Source organism: Vombatus ursinus, unplaced genomic scaffold (assembly GCF_900497805.2).
Source record: "Vombatus ursinus unplaced genomic scaffold, bare-nosed wombat genome assembly UNPS02014807.1, whole genome shotgun sequence".
NCBI classification, from domain to species: Eukaryota; Metazoa; Chordata; class Mammalia; order Diprotodontia; family Vombatidae; genus Vombatus; species Vombatus ursinus.
The window spans coordinates 3184448-3207836 of record NW_020954585.1 but is presented as its reverse complement, the minus strand read 5'-3'; the positions used below and the strand labels follow the sequence as shown (position 1 = coordinate 3207836).

Below are 23389 nucleotides of genomic sequence, written 5' to 3'. Positions count from 1 at the left end.
CCCTCATCTCACATCCCACACCCCACCCCACTCCCATGTTTAGAATTTTCTCTCTCTTCGTCTTTCCCCTGACTTCCCTGACTTCTCAAGTCTCAACTAAAATCCCACCTTCTGCAAAAAGCCTTTCCTGGTCCCCCTCAATACCTCCCATTTATCCTGTATATATCTTGTTTGTGCATAATTGTTTGTATGTTGTCTCCTCCATTGGATTGTGAATTCTTTGGGGGACAGAAACTGTTTTACCTTTCTTTGTGTTCCCCAGTGGTTAGCACATAGTAGGCACTTAATAAATATTTGTTTACTTGAAATCTCCGTCTTCTAACTATATTATTCAACAGCTGCCACAGCTGGGACAGATAGGTATCCTAACTTGTCATGACCCTTAGTGGAGGTCAAAGAGTTGCTGGTATCTATACATTTCATTTAGATTTCTCAAGAATAATGATTACATCTCATTAATACCATTCCATATACAACTATTAGTAGTTTTAAATATTTCTTCAACTAACTGGATTTCCCCCCACTTTTCCCCATTTTTTGATTTAAAAAAAAAATCCTGAAATAAACATTTACTTTAAAATGAAACTTTCTCAGCATGCCCTGGGATCAAAGCCAGATGCACCCTGATATTCTACATCTTCCATAGATGCCCCTAATTTCATAGTAGTGAGAAATGATGCACAGAAGGATTGTAGGTCAGTAAGAATGTCCACTAACCCACTTTACAAAAACTTTTAGTAAGTGTTGAAAAATGTTTTCTCATTAGCTCCAGCTTTGTGCACTCATTCCTTCATTTGCACAAAGGCAGTATTCCCATTTTACCATTATCTTTTTCTAGAAATCACATTGTAAAGTATTTGCATAGAAACAAAATTATAATTGGAGGTCGTATTCCTGACCAAGGAGCTATCAGTTAAGAAATCATAGATACAACTAAAAATGTGTCATGGGGGGAAAATGCAAAGATATCAACTATAAACCACTATATTCATTGAAAATAGTGCAATTATGTTCAGGGTTTTACAAAATGGACACAAATATACTATACAACAAACGTGTCAGACTCAAATAATAATGTATACCTCAGCTGCTAAGTGACTTAGAAAATCACCAATTACCATAATCTATGTTGTATTATACTTTTTTAATTTTTTTGTTAAATATTTCCCAATTAAATTTATTTATTTATTTATCTAGCCATTTATTTGCTTATTGAATGTATGGAACACTTCAAAATTTGCATGTCATCTTTGCACAGGGGCCATGTTAATCTTCTCTATGTTTTTTTTCCCCCAATTTTAATATATGTGCTGGCAAAGTGAGCCCCACCTCACCCCCCCCAGCAGTTACATTCTTCTCTGGTTCAGGTACCACTCAGGAGATTTGACCTCAAGTTTGATACCTCTGGGAAAGTGTACATGTGATAAGTATACAAATTATCATGAATTTCAAATGGCTTATGATCTCCTCCCTCCCATCATTCCCTACAACAATGGAGATCAAAACCCATCCATGATTGATCATCCTGGGCAATTTCTGTCACAATAATCCCACAAGTTCTCCACAAGAGATCCACTCAATATGCTGGAGGTCTTCTTCCTTTTGTTCTTATACCTTGAGTTTATTCTTGGAAGACTCTAGATATCTACTTGTCATCCCTTACCCTTACTGCTTGTTCTAGGACTAGTGTTTACCAGGATTTCCCTCTCCCCCATACCCCTGATATAGGTTAGGCTGCACTTTCCCTAAAAGGCAATAAGGCCAAAACTTGATTGCCCCTAAGATGGGAAAAGGCTCAATCTGCACCTTTCTTTGATCCAGCTTCCAGATGGTCTCTGACTGTACTTACATGACTCTCTAGTCACCTAGAGGGCTTAAAAGGTCCCACCCATATGGGATCAAATCCCATCAGCCTTAGTGAAGACTGAAGACTGCATATGAACAGGCAGTTCTCAGATGAAGAAATTAAAGCCATCTATAGTCATATGAAAAAATGCTCTAAATCACTATTGATTTGCAAACACAAATCAAATGTAAAAGCAAATCAAAACCACTCTGAGGTACCACATCACACCTATCAGAATGACCAACGTGACGAAACAGGAAAATGATAAATGTTGGAGAAGATGTAGGAAAATTGGAACGTTAATGCATTGTTGGTAAAGTTGTGAAATGAGCCATTTTGGAGAGCATTTGGAACTATGCCCAAAGGGCTATAAAAATGTGCATACCCTTTGACCCAGCAATAGCACTTCTAGGGCTGTATGCCAAAGATATCATAAAAATGGGAAAAAGACCCACATGTACAAAAATATTTATAGTAGCTATTTTTGTAGTGGCAAGGAATTGGTAATTGAGGGCATTCCCATCAATTGGGGAATGATTGAACTATTTGTGGTATATGAATATAATGGAATACTACTGTGCTATAAGAAATGATGAGTAGACAGACTTCAGAAAAACCTGGAAATACTTGTATGAACTGATGCTGAGTGAAGTGAGCAGAACCAGGAGAACATTGCACACAGTAACAGCCACATTGTGTGATGACTAACTTTGTTAACCCTTCTCAGCAATTCAAGGGTCTAAGACATCTCCAAAAGTCTCATGATGGAAAATGCTATCCACATCCAAAGAAAGAACTATGGAGTTTGAATACAGATTGAAGCATACCATTTGCTCTTTTTTTCTTCTGTTTTGTTTTGTTTCCTCTTTCTTCTGGTTCCTCCTATTATTGGTTCTAATTCTTCCTTACAACATGACTAATGTGGAAGTATGTCTAATAGGAATATATATGTATAGCCTATATCAGATTGCACACTATCTTGGGAAGAGAGGTGGGGAGGGAGAGGAAGAAAAATTTAAAATTCAAAAGCTTATGGAAGTGATTACTGATAACTCAAAGTAAATTAATAAAAAAATTTTAAAAAAGACTGAAAACCACACAAGTCACAAGATTCCACCCTTCTGGCCAGTTTATACTTCCATGTGGATATCAGGCAGGCCTGTCTAGCTTAGTTTAGTGCTAATATATAACTTTGGAATGTTATGGTTAAGTAAATCTCTTAACTGTTCAATGACTTATGAGTACCTCATTTTGTTCCAACAGCAATCCCAAACTTACAGGGTGTTAACATCAGGTTTTCCCCTAACATGATCTTAATAGTCCATTTTCTTTTCTTATCTTACAATAAATATTGCATGGTCTTATTATACATACATAATAGGTGTTACTAACCTCAAGTCTGGGATTTGTTTGTTTTTCATCTTGACAGAAATATATAAATATGAATGTCTTCCGTTATAATCCTATGCATTTTATTTTATGCATTTAAAAACATTATTCTAAGAAGAGGTCCATAAGCTTCACTAGATAGCCTAAGGGGTCCATGTCACAAAGCGAAGTACCCTTGATGTATGACAATTTTCATTCCTGTTCTTCTGAATTGCTTGCTGGTTATAAGTTAGAGCTTACTCACACTCCCCATGTACCTGTCTGTGATACTTATTTTTAATTCTTCATGGACTGTCACATTCTGTATTTTGCTGCCATATAACAACATTGGTATTAAAAAGATGGGCCTTTACTTTCATGGGAAGATTAAGGACATTAAAGGAGCTTCATTAAAGGACATTAAAGGAGTTTACTGATGTCAGTAATGCCTGTTCTAACCCCTCTTGCTCAACTCTGGGCCCATCTCATTGTTCATCATTACTGGCTATCTCAGATATACATGTTGAGGTTTAGAGTTGGGAGAACTGGTTCAGGTGTGAAAGAATTCACTTAGACCTTCTCTGTAACCATTGGGAGGTTTTTTTTGTTTTTTTTTTTGTTTGTTTGTTTTTTTCTGGTGAAAGCTTCAAGGGCCTGAGGTTAACAAGGAGCTAAACAAAAGCATGGGGCGGGGTTGGAGTCAAGATGGCAAGGGGGAGGAGCCAAGATGGCTGAGTGAAAGCAGTGACTTGCTTGAGCTCTCCCCCAAACCCCTCCAAATACCTGTAAAAAAATGGCTCTAAACAAATTCTAAAGCAGCAGAGCCCACAAAAAGACAGAGTGAAAAAAATTTCCAGCCAAAGACAGCCTGGATGGTTGATCAGATAGGTATATTGTGCCAGGCGGGGAGAGGAGAGCACAGTTTGGTGTGGACCAAAGCGACCCTGGAGCAGGCCTCAGAGGACTGAATTGCAGGCAGCTATGGTGGTTTCCAGACTTCTCAATCCCTGAACGCCAAAGACAACTTAGAAGGTCAATGGGAAAAGTCTGTGACTTCGGTGAAAGAAAAAGCTAGGTCTCAGCCACAAGCCCTGAGCACAGGCAGTGACTGCCTCCTGAGCTTCCAGCCCACAGACTGAGGGGGAATCAAGTGGCTGATCAGAGGGGGATTACAGGGATCTCTCTGCCAGTGCTGAGGCAGGAATCTCTTATTTTGCCCATGCCTAGATCTGGGTCACAGTTCTGAGGAGCAGTCCTGGGGCGAGGAGGAGTGCTGACATGGTGGAGCTTGTTGTGGCGGTGGAGAGGAAACACCTCAGCCCTTATCATAGCACCTTGGAAGACCTGAAAATTTACAGGTCCCTAGAAGTACCTCTGAAAACAGTTGTACAAACCTCCGAAACTTGGAACAGTACACTCTTCCCATTGGAAGCAGACTTTTACCTTAACAAAGAGTTTAAAACTCAAGTAATTGGCAGGGATCATGAGTAAGCAGCACAAAAAGAGTCAGATTATATTATCTTACTTTGGTGACAAAGAAGATCAAAATATATAACCAGAAGAAGAAAACAAAGTCAAAGCTCCTACATCCAAAGCCTCCAAGAAAAATATGAATCAGTCCCAAGCCTTGGAAGAGCTCAAAAGGGATTTTGAGAAGCAAGTAAGAGACATAGAGGAAAAATTGGAAAGAGAAATGAGAGTGATGCAAGAAAACCATGAAAAACAAGTCAACAGCTTGCTAAAGGAGACCCAAAAAAATACTGAAGAAATAACACCTTAAAAAATAGCCTAACCCAAATGGCAAAAGAGGTCCAAAAAACCAACAAGGAGAATGCCTTAGAAAGCAAAATTAGCCAAATGGAAAAGGAAATCCAAAAGATTACTGAAGAAAATACTTCCTTAAAAATTAGAATAGAGCAATTGGAAGCTAGTGACTTTATGAGAAACCAAGACACCATAAAACAAATACAAAAGAATGAAAAATTAGAAAACAATATGAAATATCTCATTGGAAAAACAACTGACCTGGAAAATAGATCCAGGAGAGAGAACTTAAAAATTATTGGACTATCTGAAAGTCATGATCAAAGAAAGATCCTAGACATCATCTTGCAAGAAATGATCAAGGAAAAATGCCCTGATATTTTAGAACCAGAGGGAAAAATAGAAATGGAAAGAATCCACCAATCTCCTCCTGAAAGAGATCCCCAAAGGAAAACTCCTAGGAATATTGTAGCCAAATTCCAGAGCTCCCAGGTCAAGAAGAAAACATTACAAGCATCCAGAAAGAAATAATTCAAATATTGTGGAAACACAATCAGAATAACACAAGATTTAGCAGCTTCTACATTAAGGGACCGCAGGGCATGGAATATAATATTTCAGAGGGCAAAGGAGATAGGATTACAAGCAAGAATCACTCACCCTGCAAAACTGAGTATAATCCTTCAGGGGAAAAAATGCTCATTCAGTGAAATAGAGGACTTTCAAGCATTCTTGATGAAAAGACCAGAGCTGAATAGAAAATTTGACTTTCAAATACAAGACTCAAGTGGAACATGAAGAGGTAAACAGGAAAGAGAAATCATAAGAGACTTATTAAGGTTGAACTGTTTACATTCCTTCATGGAAAGATGATATTTGCAACTCATGAGACCTTTGTCAGTATTAGGGTAGTTGGAGGGAAAAAATTATATGTATGTATGTATAGATTGATAGAGGGCACAGGGTGAGCTGAAGATGAAGGGTTGATATCTGGAGAATAAAATTAAGGGGCGAGAGAAGATTATACTAGGAGGAGAAAGGGAAAGGTAGAATGGGGTAAACTATCTCACACAAAAAAAAAAAAACCCAGAAAAGAAAAGGCTCTTACAGTGGAGGGAAAACCGGGAAGATGAGAGGGAATGAGTGAATCTTATTCTCATAGGATTTAGCTTAAGGAGGGAATAACATACACACAATTGAGAATGGAAATCTGTCTTACCCTACAGGAAAATTGGGCGGGGCAAGGGGACAAGAGAGTAGGGGGATGATAGAGAGGAGGGCAGATTGGGAAAGGAGGTAATCAGAAGCAAATACTTCTGAGGAGGGACAGGGTCAAAAGAACTAATAGAATAAATGGGGGGCCAGGAGAGGATTAAGGTAAATAGAGTTAGTTTTTCACAGCATGTCTACTGTGGAAGTGTTTTGCATAACTGTGCATGTATAACCTATATTGAGTTGCTTGCCTTTTCAATGAGGGTGGGTGGGGATGGAGGAAGGGAGAAAATTTTGAACCCAAAGTTTTAAAAACACATGTTTAAAAAAATGTTTTCACAAGCAACTGGGAAATAAGAAATACAGGAAATGGGGTACAAAAATCTACCCTGCCCTACAGGAAAATAGAAGGGGAAGGGGTTAAGAGAAGGTGGGGGAGAGATAGAAGCGAAGGCAGACTAGGGGAAGGGGTATTCAGAATGCATGCCATCTTGGGGTAGGGGGAGGGGTGAGATGGGGTGAAAATTTGGAACTCAAAATTTTGTGGAAGTAAATGTTGAAAACTAAAAATCAATAAATTTATTAATAAAAAAATACGAAAGCACCAATATAGGAAAAGACCCAGGCTTAGATAGAAAGCTGCACAGCCTATAGGATGATGACACATTTTTAGGATTTCTTATGGGGATTGGAGATTAGGGACAGGATAAAAACAAACAAGATGAGGAATATGGTTGCTTACAAAATAAGGAAAAATTGTCATGACAGGATGAAGAAGATGAATGACAGGATAAGGAACACAGGGTAAGGGAAACAAAGGCAATTCTTTTGGTACAAGGTATATGGTATTTTAAGATAAGGAGAAAAGTACTTGAGAAGTTCTCAAGGTACAGGATGGGTTACAGAATGAGCCTTAAACCCCGTCAGGAGGCCTGGGAAAGAAATTATTTTTAATCTTACATTTGTTTCCACATCATATATATTGACAGAGAAGTGCTATACGTTGTCCATCCAAAAGCATCTTTTAATCTGGGAAATGTAAATTCTTCATCCACTTGACTATTGCAGTGTGTGTGATCAAGCCATACTCCTTTGAATGATTCCAGATCTCTTTCAGGATTTCTCTAATATTTCACAGCTTGATGCAATAAACACAATATCACAGAACCTCACCATCCATAGAGAATCAATCCCTCTTCAACTTGAACTCTGTGTTGGAAATCCACCAAAATGATGAATATCTTTGGTAAGCATATACCTTTCTGTTATGGTCAAGATGGTTGTTGAAAACTGTTATTGCTGTTGCTTTATCTTTCAAGGAATCTTGAATGATTTTGACATTTGGATGAACAACACTTTGTTCTAAAAGAAATTCTAAGGCTGCATTTTGTTCTATCAAATCAATTTTTTATTAGTAAAAAACAGGAAACACAGTCATATCTAATATTCTCTATATGTTTTAGTCTATTGTGAAATGGTAAAATGTGGTTTTTTTTGTTGATTTTTTTTTTGGCAGAACCTTGCTGATTTTTTATTAGTACATTTATTGAGAATGCCCAAAAAAGAAAAAAAAAAGAAAAGAAAAAGAAAAAAGGGACAGGTAGGTGGTGCAGTGGATAGAGCACCAGCCCTGGAATCAGGAGGACCTGAGTTCAAATTCGGCCTCAGACACGTTATACTTACTAGCTGTGTGACCCTGGGCAAGTCACTTAACCTCATTGCCTAGCCAAAAAAAAAAGAAAAAGAAAAGAGAACGTCCTTAATTTTTCTACAGATGGATCTCAAAGATTTTATACAGATGGCAGAGTAAATATGTTTCATAAGCCACATTTTTCAGTATTGATAAGATTTTTTCTGTGCTTTTGGTATCCATCCCTTCCAACATATTTTATTTTGGTCCCTGAGTCCTCTCACGATTGTTTCACTTGCAATATAAATCTCCTCTATGTAAAAATTTGGTCTAATCTGGGAGCTTTCCTTAGCTGCACTCTCTTGTGTGTAATTTCCATCTTCTCTATGAGCATATTCAAGACAATATGCTATGGTCCAAGTGTGATGTTTCCACTGTCTTTGATGGAAATAATAGTTTGTTACAACAATGTTTTAAATCGTTTCCATTTCTGTTTGCTTATAGTCTTCCTTCTATTCTTTAGGATAATTTTAATTAGTTAAATATGTTGCCAAGTTTTATAAAACACCGGAGACAATGAAGACTATGAATACATAGTCATCCAGAATCTTTCTTCATAAGATTTTTTAAATGAATTTATTTTCTAACCCAGTATTGCCTTTGACTGTCATTTGTCTCCATTTTTTTCAAGTAAATCAGATGTTTACTAAGACTCTTTCTGATCTCCTTTAGTTATCCTGTTGTGACAACTAGTTCACACTGGTTAAATTTTTGTACAAATTATTGTCATTTCTGGTGTCCATTTCTCATTTTTTGACTTGTCAAATGCTCCTTTTAATAAATAATTATTTTAACTATTTAATAAATAGTTGCTCCTTCAGTTGCATATTTTATCTTTCTCACTGTTATTTTCTTCTTGTTTTTTGTTTTATTTACTAATTCTTATTTTAACTCTAATGGCATGATTATACAAAATAAGACAGCTGACTCAATAACATGTCTGTTCTTATCTGTTAAAATAGAACATTTTTAATTCTGTAAGGTGTTATTTGCTACTTGCCATACCCAGCATCTCCCAATTCCTTTCTCAAAGAAAGTGTTTATGATATAAAGTCTTCCAAGTCTTTGGCCTCTCTCCATCTTATTGAATCATGCTTTCCTATATATTTCTCCCCATCTTTACTTTCTCTCACTTTTGCATTGAGGTTGACAAAATGTGAGAGTGAGTGTTAGTTTTATTTCAAAGGTCTAGTAAATCTTTCATAAAATTTCTCTACCACTCTATTTTCAGCACCTAATCGAACAAAATACAGCTTTACGTTAACCAACAAAAAAAGAAACTAACAGTACATAATTTTCATGGTTGTCTTTTTGCAAATATTTATTATTAGTACTGTGATGTATGACACATGATACATCTCTGATAAAATCTCTGATGCCCAAGACATACAAGTATAGGAGATTGATATAAATATACTAATAGCCATTCCTCAATTAACAAGTTGGCAAAGGACATGAACAAACCATTTCAACAGAAGAAATGCAAGCTATCAATAATCATATTAATAATGCAATAAATCACTTTTAAGACAAATGTAAATTAAAATAACTCTGAAATTCCACTCTGTATATATCAAACTGAAAAATAATATAAAATATAAGAATAATACATTTTGAAGGAGCTGTTGAAAGAAAGTGTCACTAACAGACTGTTGGTGAAGCTGTGAATTGGCCTAAAACATTCTGGAAAACAATTTGGAATTATGAAGAAAAAATTACTGAACTATTCCTATTCTCTGACCAAATGATACCAATACTAAAAACACACTCCAAGTAGGTCAATAGTATGAAGGTCCCATATACATCAAAATATTCATGGATAGGAAAAAAATACTGGAATCAAAAGGGGAGGTGTCCATAGATTAGAAAATGACTGAAGAAATTGTGGTATGATAATATAATAGTATTAATAGCATAAAAATATCATGAAAGATCCAGAAACATAGAAAGATTTGTATGAATTGATGAATAATGAAGAAAATAGAACTAGAAGAAAAATATACACAAGGAATACAGAATAGTAAATGAAATGCAAACGACATCAGAATCCAGATAGAATTTAATGACCAGCTTTAGTTGTAGAGGATTGATAACGAAATGTACTTGCTTCAATGATGATTTATGGAGACAAGATAATATATATTCTATAAGATGGTCTGATTGGTTTGATTTGTTTTTGTTGCTCTTTAGAGAATCTTTTAGGGTGGGAGAAAGTCATATCAGAAGAGACTGAAGTGTAAAAAACCTAAAAGCGTTTCAGAAATATTTTATGTGTGGTATTCATGACAGAAAAATGGCATAATCAAAAGGAGTAAACATGCTGTATTCAGGGGACCCTGAATAAACCATTCTATCCATTTAACCAGAAATTTCAGTCAAAGAACTTCCCACTTTCCCATCATTCTGATTAATTCACATTTCACTGTATTTAATAGCAGGACGACATTCCAATATTCCACTCAAAGATCCAGCACAAAATTGGATCAGGTCCTTTGTATTATATGTGAACAGTTGCACATCCATAATTCATCTTCATTATCTTTTAACTTGTCACTTGGCCTGGTGTCCATATCTTCTGAGATCCAACTTTTAGCGGAAATCGGCGGAACCACTTGCATCTCATTTAGAAAGGAAACTAAGCAAGTGAAATCACATTTGCAGATAGGTTTGCATGCAGGATGGATGTAGTTAAGCTCCTAGATTTATCCTTAAGGTTTGATGGGTAAATGACATAAGAAAAACAGAAACAGCATAGAAAAATCTGAATTTCTGAAACTCAATTGGGCTTTAATGGAGGCAAATCAAGGAAGGTTGGAGACCACAGATGTGGTGATCTAGTAAACATAGATGTGGTCATCAAATAGTCAAAGTGTCATGTCACCATCCTGATTTACTCCCATTATATTATACAAGGTCCTCTTGAACCAGGATGCTTAAGGAAAGAAGAATTCTAGTTCATTTAATTATCCAGTTAATCTAGACAACTAATAAACCTTTCTTAATTCGGGAGTTGAAGTGTTTCTAATTTTAAGATTTTATATAAATTTCACTGAGTGAAAAAAAAGTGAAGGCAATATGGCAGGAAAAAAGGAGTCAGGCAAAAGTGTATGAAAGTCAGCTCAAACCAGCTAACAAAAGCTGGTTGTTGATTTTTTTGTGTGAGCATTTACTCCTCAACATTAGAAAGCACTACAAATCAGGGTTTGATTTATCATTTTGTCTGGTTGTGAGAAAGATATGGGAAAATGTTAATAATGTAGATTATACTTAAAACTGTGTTATGTGTAAAATTGTTTTTAAAACAGAACTATTTTTTGGAGGCAATCAGGTTGAATGACTTGCCCAGGATCACATAGCTAGTAAGTTGTCTAAGATCAAATTTGAACTCAGGTCCTCCTGACTCCAGAGCTGGTGCTTTATCCACGCACCACCTAGATGCCCGTGAGAGACAATTTTTAAATATTTGCCAGTGCATCCCTGGTTAAGAGAACAAGGTGCTAGTTAGTTCTTGTTTTACAGTTAATAAGCTGTGTGAACTTAGATAATTCACTTCACTGAGATGAGATCTTAGTTTCCTCTGTCAATTAAGGACTTGGAGGGGCAGGTAGGTGGCACAGTGGATAAAGCACTGGCCCTGAATTCAGGAGGACCTGAGTTCAAATCCGGCCTCAGACGCGTAACACTTACTAGCTGTGTGACCTTGGGCAAGTCACTTAACCCCACTGCCTAGCCAAAAAAAAAAAAAAATTAAGGGCTTGGACTAGATAATTTTTAAGGGTTGGTTCATCTCTACCACTCTGATTCTGTAAATATTTCTCTAATATATAATGGTCTTCTATGACCTGAAAGTCATCATTCTCAACAGTAACTCTCACAGTTCAGGACTGTGGCTGTCTATGTGTTTAATGACACTGAGACATAACCTCAAAGTTGATCATAGCATAATAGACAGAGCTAGAAAGGTCCTCTGAGGCCAGTTAACCCAAGCCTGTCATTTTCCTGAGAAGAGCACTAAGGACCAAGAGAGGTTAAGTAATTTGCCCAAGGATACTCAGCTACTAGTGCTAGGATAAAGCCCAGGTCTGCTGATTTCCAAATCTAGTGCTGTTCTCACTGTACCACACCCATGCTTCTTGCATCTCCTTAATAGAAGCATTCATAACAAAACAAACTCTTCTATTTTTCACTTGAAAATGGAGAACAGTATGATACCAAAGCATTATGTACCCTAGAACTTAATGTAGCAGCCAAAGCCTTCAGAGGTCTTTGCTTTGTATCCTGATGAGAATGAGTAGGATAATTCTATTCATAGAATGGGATATCAGAACGTGAATAGATATTAAACAAGAAAGAATCCAAAAGGTCTTTGGCCTTTGGGTTTAATAGTACTGAATTCAGCTTGCATGGGCATTATCCTTGGAGAATGATGATCATCATGAGGAAAAATGGATACTATAATTTCACCTTAGCCTTGAGTTAAATGCTATGGAGCGAGAACAGCTGTGACAGTGAATAATAAGGGAGACAATATAAGAACGCTAAGCTTTTATTTACTATGCACCTTTTTATTCTTTAGATTCTAAAATATGAAAATTAATGGCAAAGCCAGTCATAGTAATGACAAAGCATGATAAAATAAAATGCCTTGTTAATCACAGGTTATCACATAATCTATAACATTTCAAGATAATCTTGAGACATAATTAAATTTATTTTTTTTTCTTTTCTTTTCCTTTTGGCTTTTCTTCTTTTTTCTTTTTGTCTCTTTGAAATAGTCAGAAGTCAGTACCTACTCCAATTAGCATTCAATTAACTCAGGGCTCCTTGGGGAAAAAAAATAAAAGACTCAAGCACATCCACTAAGAACAGGTCAATATCCAGCAATTGATTTGATAGACTAGGTCTCTCATAACAGTGGCCTTTCAGAAATTCTTTTAAAAAATTCCTTGACAAAAGGGCATTGCCTGTTTCTGTCACTCTTTGTTTGTGCTCCCTCATCAATGTCAAACACATTGGAAATCAAAATCCTCAGCATATGCTATATGATGCTATTCATGTTACTGTGCATGCTGAAAACAAGTAATTATTTTTATGCCTTTCTAGTTTTTAAATTATTTTTGAAATATATTATTACTATCACTATTAGCAATTAGTTTGATTTTTCCATTATGAAGTCAAATATTGCGGTTTAACATCAAGCCATTTTCAACTTGATGAATATACTGTCACGCCAAAGATAATCACTTTTTAAATGAGGCAAAATAAACTAAGTTGTAAAATTATTTGAATCATAGAACATTAGAGCTAGAAGAGATCTTATATAACATCCAACCCTAGCCCTTCCCTTCCTTTTCAGAAGTGGACACTGAGGTAAAGGGAGGAGACCATAAAGTCATAAATAGAGAGCTAATATAAAAGAATCCATAAGCATTCATCAAGCACCTACTATGTGCTGGGTGCTAGGGATACAAAGACAAAAACTAAACCATCATGCACTTGAGTTTATATTCTATCAGAGCAAATATATTGTTGTCATTGTTGAATCATGTCCTACTCTTTGTGACCCCATTTGAGATTTTCATGGTAAAGATACTGTAGTAGTTTGCCATTTTCTTCTCCAGCTCATTTTACAGATGACGAACTGAGGCAAAAAAGGTTAAGTGACTTGCCCATGACCACATAGTTAGTAAGTGTCTGAGGCCAAATTTGAACTCAGGAAGGTGAATCTTCCTGATTCCAAGGCCTGTGCTCTATCCACTGCCCACATAACTGCCGAAACAATATGTACACATATAAGAAAACATAAACAAAATAAATACAAAGTACTTGGAGAGAGAGAAATGAACAGCAGAGGGAATCAAGAAAGGCCTCATGGTGCTTGAGCTGAACGTTGAAAGAGGTTCGGAATTCCCAGAGACAGAGGTTAGAAGGGAGTGTGTTCTGGGCATGGAAGACAGCCTGTGCAGAGACGCATAAGCAGGAAATTGGATGTCAGGAATGGGAAACAGCAAGCAACCAAATTTGACTAGACCTGAAGAGGAAAAATGCATAACAAGCATAGAAAGGTAGGCTGAAACTAAACAGTGAAGGGTTTAAAATGCCAAACCAAAGAGTTTGTATTTTACCCTCTTTTTTGGTAGTAGAGGCAATAAGAAACTTTTAGACCTTTTTAAGTAAGGGAGTGACCTTGACTAACACATAGATGATGAATTAGAGAGGGGAGAAAATGGAGTAGGGATGTCAATTAGGATGCCATTGTAATAGACCAGAAAAGAGAAGACGGAAGCCTGAACAAGATAGAATAGTTGCTATGTGAGTGGAGAGAATGGGACAGTTACGAGATGTGATGGTACAATTAACAAGACCTAGCAATGGATTGGATATCAAAGGTAGGTACCTTACAAGACACATTGTCAAATCAACGAATCAATCAGGATTGTTTAAGTTATTTTGAGTATTACAAATACCCAAATTGACTGTAAAGGACATATGAAGAAAGATGCTATTGCATCCAGAGAAAGAACTGATAAATAAAAGTACATGTAGAATAATTTTACACATATATCTATTTATGTCTAATGGTAGCCATTTCTAGGGTGGGATGGGGATAGGGAAAAAGAAAAAAGAAACTTACATAATAATTTTGTTGTATATTTGAAAAGAATAGCAAGTTGTACATAGTAGATTTGCAATTCCATGTGCAATCATCTTTTTGTTGTACTATGTTATGGAAATGTTCATTTTATTCCATAAATTAAAAATATTTTTTTTAAAAAAAGTGCCTACTATAAACCAGGAATCATGCTAGGTGCTGGGGATACAAGTACAAAGAATGAGACAATCCTTACTTGTAAAAGACTCATATTCTAATTGGAGAAGCAACAGTTACATTGTGTGTATACACACCCATATACACATGTAAACACACACTTCTATACACACGTATACACAATATATGCATATATGCATATGTATATGTATATTTACATGTGTGTTTATGTATACATACATGCAATGTAACTGTTGCCCCTCTCATTAAAATATTAGCTCCTTGCAAGTAGAGATTGTTTTATTCTGTGTGTATGTATGTGTATACACACACATACATATATTTGTATATATATTTATATGTAATATGCTATAATAATAAAATATAATAAATGTAATATATTTATATATAATATGTATATATGCTATATGTATGTAAAATACAAACAAAAAGTTGATAAATGCATTAAATATATACAAAGTAGTTAATAATAGGTAGTTTGGGAGGGAGAGCACCCAGCTAGGTGGGGAGGAGGTGTCAAGAAAGGCTTCATCTGGAAGGGGGTACTTTAGCTGCATCTTAAAGGAAGAAAGGGACTCTGTGAATTTTAGATGTCTCCAGGACATCCAGTTTGAAATGTCCAGTAAGTAATTCATAATATAGAACTAAAACTCATAGTGTATATGTGAGATATAAAAATAGATATACACATATATGTAACCTCACATGTATGTAATAATACATATGTTTATATATTGTGTATATATACATGCATGCACATAAATACATGTGTGTTTCTTCATATATACACATACATACACACATATAAATATGTGTATTTATATGTATGTATGGGGCAGCTAAATGGCTCAGTGGATAGAGCACTAGGCCTGGAGTCAGGAAAGACCTGAGTTAAAAATTTGCCTCTGACATTTACTAGGTGCAATCCTGGGCTTTACCTCTGTTTGACTTAATCCACTGGAGAAGGAAATGGCAAGCCATTCCAGTATTCTTGCCAAGAAAATCCCTTGGACAACATGGTCCACAGGGTCACAAAGACACAACTGAACAATAATGACAACAACAAATATGCATGTGTATGTTATCTTCATAGAGATCATAAATAAACCCAAGTAATCTGATGAGATTACCAAGAAAGAGTATAGAAGAGAAGGAAGCTGGGACAGAATACTAATAAACACTCACAGTTATGGGTGCATGGTATGTACAGTGAATCAGCAAAATAGATAGAGAAGGAATAGTTGAGTAGGTAGAAGGTGAACAAGAAGAAAGGAGTGTCATTAAAACCCAAAGAGGAGAGAAAATCCATGAAGATGATGGTCAGCAGTGTTAAATATAGCAGATAAGTTGAGAAGGATTGGAAGTGAGAAAAAAAATCTATAGGATTGAGAAATTAAGATATCGCTGGTAACTTTGGAGAGAACCATTTCAGTTGAGTGATGAGAAAATCAGAAGGCAGATTGCAAACGGTTGAAGTGTGAGCGAGAGGAGAGGAATTGGGCATAATGGTTGACAGTATTTCAAGGAATTTGGCTGCAAAAAGGAGCAGAGATATAAGACGGTATCTTGAGGGTATGATGGCATATTGAGATTTGTATTTCTTAGTTTTATTTTATTTTATTTGGAATAAGCAGATTTGGGCATGTTTAAAAGCAGTAGGTAAGAAACCAGTTGATAAGGAGATATTAAAGAATCAAGAGAAGAGAACAATAATTGAGGATACAGTGTTCTGGAGAAGACAGTATAGATGAAGAGAGGTTAGTCTTGTCAAGGTGAAGGGTCACCTCTTTGTCAAAGACTGAGGGAAAGAACAAGAAAGCCAGAGATGATATCAATGGGTGTTGAGATGAAGAGACAGAGAGAAGAGAGAGATGACATTGAATGGTCTCATTTTTTTTCTGGTAAAATAAGAGATAGAGTCTTAAGAGAGTAGGGGAAGAGGATTTGGGAAGGGGATATAGAGGAAAGAAGGGAAGGTTCCAATTAGCTTCTATGGGGAGTGAGATAGGGAAGTAATTAAGAAAGGGTAATAAAAAGAATGCCTTCTAGCTACAAGGGTCTAGTCTGACCCCCTAACTTTACAAGTGAGGAAAATAAGGTCCAGGTAGTTTAATTAGTTTACCACTTTTAAGTGGCAGAGCTTCAGATTTGAACTCTTGTCCTCTGAGTGTATATCTAGGACTTGTTCTACTATATCCCCTTTCTTCTCTATAAATATGCAGTTAGAGTCAGAATTAGAACCCAGACCTTCTGACATTGAATCCAATGCTCTTTTAGTAGAAATCTCAATTAATCAAAGAGTTGTTATAATCTCCAAAAGTAAAAATCAAAGCGGGAATGAGTTGGAGGAGAACTTGGTAATTATCTAACCAAAACCTATACTTTAAATATGAGGAACTAGAGATCCAAGAGGTAAAGCCAGGTCCAAATTCAGCACCAGGCACTGGGTAAGAAGAAGGGTAATGCAATTTTGAATCAATTCTAGTTCTCTGGCTTAATCATGCTTTCTATTTCTAAAAAGAAAATTTTCTTTTTTATTCATCAAAAAGTATTAAGTATTTATTTTTCTAAAGTGCCATGCTAGATCTGATGCAGAAAAATTGAGATACATGAGGCAGCTAGGTGGCACAGTGGATAGAGCACCTGCCCTGGATTTAGGAGGACCTGAGTTCAAATCCGACCTCAGACACAGAACACTTACTAGCTGTGTGATCCTGGGCAAGTCACTTAACCCCATTGTCTAGTCAAAAAAAAAAAATAGAGATACAGATTAAATACATCCCTACCATTCGAAAATTTAAAATCTAAAATACCCCTGTCTCCTCGTATTTCACAGAGTTCTAGAACTGGTGGGAATATCAATAAGAAAATAGGCAAATAAAAGGCATAAGCAAAGAGGAAGCAAAATTCCCCTAATTTACATTTGAGTTGATGGTGTACATAGAAAACTTGAGTGAGTCAGAAACTATTTGAGAGTATTAATTGCTTTATTAAAATAACAGGATACAAAATAAAGGCACAAATGTATGAGCATTTCTTTATATTACTAAAAAAAAATCCATGAGGAAACAAAAGAAAGAAAAATTCCATTAGGAGTAATTACAAAATTTGTAAAATATGTGAGAGTTAATCTAGCAAGACACTCAGAACTTATATAAATATTGCTACAAAGCACAGAATAAAAGAATACAAATATGCATTGATACGTGGAGAAGCATTCATTGTTCATGGTTAAACCATGGCAATATAGCAAAAATGAGCATATTACCTAAATTAATTTACACATTTAGTTCAATACCTATCAAACTACCAAGGGGATAATCTATAGAAGTAAATAAAACAATAAATCCATTTGGAGAAGGAGAGACCTAAACACCAAAGGGAAAAATTTTAAAGTAATAATTAAGGTGGGCATAGCATAACCAGACCATTAAATTGGCAAAGATTATAAAGATAGGATGGGGGTGGGAGGATTGTACTAAGACTGGCATATACTATAAATGAGTTTAACTATTCTGGAAAACAATTTTGAAACATGCTTTCTTAGGAGATTGTAAACTCCCTGGGGACAGGGACTATTTGACTACTGTATTTGAATGCTTACCAAGCGCCTTATATCGTACCTGGCAGATTATATGGGCATTTAATAAATGGTTGCTTGATTGAGTGACATGAGAAATCACCAAACTATTCTTACCATTTGACCCAATCACCAAACTGTTCCGAACATTTGACCCAGCCATCTCACGATTAGGTATATGACCCAGACAGAAAAATTAGTTATATGAGAAAATATTCACGGTGACAGTCTTTGTGGTAACAAAAATCTGAAAACAGAGTAGGAAATCATTAAGAAATAGCTGGGGGAAAAAATTGTGACATATAAATGCAGTGGGATGTTATTATGCCATAAGAAATAAGGAATAGGAAAATTTAGAGAAATTTGAGAAGACCTATGAACTTGACCAGGGTCAGAAAATCAGAAGGAAGAGAATAACAAACAAAATTACTAAAATTATATGAAAACAGTAACACTAAAACACAACTCTGCAAATATTGGAATTAATAATAGTGACTAGTTTTGGTCATATAAAGTGGTGGAAAACTATAGTTGCAGATGCTGTGCATGCTGCCAGATAAAGTAGGTTTGTTGGTTGGTTTGGCTCTTTATTATAAGAAAGGGTTCACTGGGATGAAACAGAGATGAAAATATATTAAGAAATGTCAATGAAGCAAAAAAAAAGTTATCAATTAAATAATAAAAAACTTTAAATTTTTCCAAAAATTAAATATAATAAAAATCGATATTGAAATCAAATCAATAATTAAATGTAATAAAATTAGTACTGAACTAGAAAATATATATTTTAGTAGATGGTCCCCATCAGTTGCTCTTAGTAAAAATGAGCTTGCAGTCACATGATAATGAGCTTCTTGAAATATACCTAGTCCTATACTTTTCCTGCTTGATAGAAAGTTTCAGGAGATCCGAGTTCAAATACTGGCTCTGATTCTGGACATGTTATATAATCCCTCTGAACCTCTATATTTCTTCCTCTTTAAGTTAAAGACAGAGTTGTGAGTAAAATCCTTTGTAAACTACCAATCTATATAAATAAGAGGTATAACGACCACTGTTATAAATAAAGAACTTCATGCAAGAAATGGTGATTTTAAAAAAAAGTCCAAGCAGCGATGGTAGAGCTGCAGGAGCAATACAATTTAGCTCTCTCATAGAGCTACTCCACAACAGATCAAGAAAGAAAAAGAGAATGAGTGGTGTGATAGATGATTAATTGGACTACTATTTTATTCCAATCAGTATTAACCAGTTTGATGTGATTCCATAGGAGTAGTGATTATAAGTTCTGTATATTAGGCCCCAGAGCTATAAACTGCAAATTATAAGTTCACTTAAGTTCACTTAATCTTAGGAAGCTAATAACACAGCTAATAACTATCTGAGGCTGAATTTGAACTCAGATCTTCTTGCATCCAAGTCCAACACTCTATCCACTCACAATCTACCTCCAACCTATCTTTTCAGACTGATTTCACATTATTCTCTTTTTTTTTTTTTTTTTGAGGCAACTGGGGTTAAGTGACTTGCCCAGAGTCACATAGCTAGTAAGTGTTATTTGTCTGAGGCCAGATTTGAACTCAGGTCCTCCTGACTCCAGAGCCAGTGCTCTATCCTCTGCACCACCTAGCTGCCCCTCACTTTATTCTCAATCGTATACTTCTAAGTTCCAGCCAAATTGGCCTCCTTACTGTCCTTCATCACTTCACCTTTGCACAGGCTCTCTCCCATGTCTACAAGGCACTTCCTCCTCATCTCTCTTTCTTGGAATCCCTGGCTTTCTTTCTTGATGGTGTACTTTCCAGAGATGTATACATTGATAATGACATTGATGCATGCATTGCCAGAGCTAGCTCAGTGTTTGGGAGGCTCTGAAGGAAGGTTTGGGAGAGAAGAGGTATTAGACTAACTACCAATCTGAACGTCTACAGAGCCGTTGCGCTGACCTCATTGTTATATGCTTGTGAAACCTGGATAGCATAACATGCCAGGAAAATGAATTGCTTCCATTTGAATTGTCTTAGGAAGATTCTGACGATCATTTGGCAGGATAAGGTACCAGAAACTGAGGTCCTCTCTCAAACTAAACTGCCAAGGATTCAAACTGTACTGCAGAGAGCACAACTCCAATGGGCTGGCCATGTTGCTTGAATGCAAAACATACGCTTGGCAAACAGACTATTTTATGGAGAACTCACACAGGGCAAGTGTTCACATGGTGGTTAGAAGACACTTTCAAGGTCTGTCTTAAGAACTTTGGAATTGATTGTGTGACGTGGGAGATGCTGGCACAGGACTGCTCATCATGGCATGCCCACATAAGAGAAGGTGTTGTGCTCTATGAGCAAAGCAGAATTGAAGTAGTTCAAGAGAAACACAAGATACACAAACTTAGAGAAACCACCTAAATGTTCACATGGACTATTTGTGCCCAACGAGTGGTAGAACATTCTGAGCTCATGTTGGTCTGATCAGCCACAGTTGGACACACTAGCATAGTGATATCTTTCTGGTCCTCTTCAAAAAAGGACAACTGGGGCAGCTAGGTGGTGCAGTGGATAAAGCACTGGTCCTGAAATCAGGAGGACCTGAGTTCAAATCCGGCCTCAGAATAAACACTTGTCACTAACTAGTTGTGTGACCCTGGGCAAGTCACTTAACCCCAATTGCCTTAAAAAAAAAAAAAAAAGACAACAACTGACCGGCTTTCTTTCTAGGTTCAGCTCAAGTGTCACCTCTTCCATGAGGCCCTTCCTGATTCCCCTCAGTTGTTAGTGCTTCCTCCCAACTCTGAAATTACTTTGCATTCATTTTGTATACAACTTGCATTTACTGATCTCAGGATGTACCATATACTCCCAGGAGAAGGTAAGCTCTTTAAGGACAGGGATTGTTTTTATTGTTTGCCTTACAAGGCATCCCCACAAGACACTCCATCTCTTGACTCCCCATACACGGGTCTGGAATGCCCTCTCTCCTCATCTCTGCCTCTTGACTCCCCAGGCTTCCTTCAAGTCCCTGCTAAAATCCCATCTTCCACAAGAAGTCATTCATGATTCCTCCTTAATGCTAGTCCAGGGGTGGGGAACCTCCTTTTACTAAGGAAATTTTTTCTGTGATGTTTGGATTCAGTCAAAGGGCTGCACTTGAGGACTTAGAGGGCCACATGTGGCCTCAAGGCTGCAGGTTTCCCATCCCTGTGCTAGTCCCTTCTCTTTGCTGATTGTCTCCAGTTTACCCTGTTTATATCTTGTTTATAGAGTTGTTTGCATATTGTCTCCTACTAAATTATAAACTCACTGAAAGCAGGGACTGACTGTCTTTTGCCTTTCTTTTTATCCCCAGTGCTTAGAACATGGCCTAGCAAATAGTAGGTACTAAATAAATGTTTAAAACCATACCTGACTGACTGCTGCCTGATACTTAGCAAATATATATTTAATTCAATCCCTAACCACTACCTTTTTCCACATTAGAATGATTGGTGTGAACAGGAGTGTTGAGTTTACCTAAATGGAACCGCTTAAACCAGATTAATTCTAGGATTAATGAACTAACCATTAGGCTTTGCAAATCCATATGATAATGAAGGGGGTGGCAAAAGCATAGTTAATAACTTCCTTCATGCTGCACCAAAATATAGGACAAGCCTATATTTTGGATTTGTTTATTGTTCCTTCTCTTAATTCCCTAATAAAGCTTTGCATTGTTTAACCTATTGCATCTCAGATTCCAGAAGGAAGTACTTTTGCTCCTTGCCAAGCCTAGAGAGCCTGAGAAATCTTGGTGTCATGGGAACTAAGGAAAGTCTAGTGTAAAGGGGCAGCTGCCCTCTCAGAGGATCCAATGGTGTGAGTGCATTACAAAATAAAAGAAACTTCATTGGAAGTGTTCAAAGACTGGTTGTACATATTTCCTCCTTTTCTTCCCAGAACATTTTTTAAAAACCAATGTTCCAAGATTCCTTACTACTTTTTGCCAGTTTTTGATGCCAGAGCTGGAGGTCGAAGGTGGCTACAACCATGTGGAGACACGATGCCTGAGGGTATGCATCTAAGTGTGTCAAATGTGGAACCAATACTTTGTAAAAGTGTCAAGTAAGTCAGTATTTTATTCCTCCTTGTTGCCACCTCCCAATTTATCCAACTGGCTGTCTGCCTCCTATATCCCATTCTTGGTGACAGATGGCCTTAAATTACAAACAAATCTCTGATTAAGGTGTTAATTGCTAATTAAAGTGTTAGTTGACAATGGCTTAAGTTGGGACTCCTCAGAGTTTTTCTGTTTATATTTTCAAAGGGACTCTTAAAGAAAGAAAATCATCAAGATTCAAAAAGATAGTGATCATGTTAGAATTTCAAACCTAATTTTGATTGATATTGGTTGATATTTGGAAGCAAGAGAATCTGTCTGGTGCACCCTTGAGTCATATCCTGTAGGCAAACTTATAACATGTTTTCTTCCATGTTATGTAAGGAACCATTCAATCCCACTCTAATCTTGATGTCTTAACAAGGTAAGAAGATGAATCAATCATTCAATCACTTGTAGGTCTTAGAGCAGAGGTGGGGAACCTGCAGCCTCATGGACACATATGGCCCTCTAGGCCCTCAAGTGTGGCCCTTGGATTCAGTCAAAAGGCTGCACTTGGGGACCTAGAGGGCCACATGTGTCCTTAGGGCCACGTTCCCTACCCCTGTAGACTAAAAGTGCCTCCCACCTGCCAACACTGCACTTAGCACTGAGGAAATAAAGAAAGGCAAAAACTAGTATTTACTCTCAAGGAGCTCCCAGTCTAATATGGGAGACAACATGAAAACAACCTTATACAAACAAAATACATGGAGGATAACATGGTAATGATAACAGAGGAAGGGATCAGCATTGGGGGGATCAGGAAAGGCTTTATGTAGAAGATGAGATCTTAGCTGATGCTCAAAGGAAGACAAAAGTCAGAAATGAAGGAGAGAATTTCAGGCATGGAGCCAGTAAAATGTACTCAGACAGGAGAAGGAGTGTCCTGTGCCAGGAAAAGCAAGGAGGCCAGTGTCACTGGGATGTAGAGTACATGGAAGGGAGGTTGGTATAAGACTGGAAAGGTAGGAGAGGGTCAGATTACAAAGGGCTTTAACATCAAAC

The 23389-nt window shown here is 36.7% G+C and overlaps 1 non-coding gene across 1 annotated transcript; it reads right to left on the bottom strand.

Moving 5' to 3' along the window:
- Nucleotides 1-1214: 1214 nt before the first annotated feature.
- Nucleotides 1215-1326, bottom strand: LOC114052521. The gene has a single exon (XR_003570262.1). It is a non-coding gene; the product is annotated as a U6 spliceosomal RNA (small nuclear RNA).
- Nucleotides 1327-23389: the final 22063 nt, after the last annotated feature.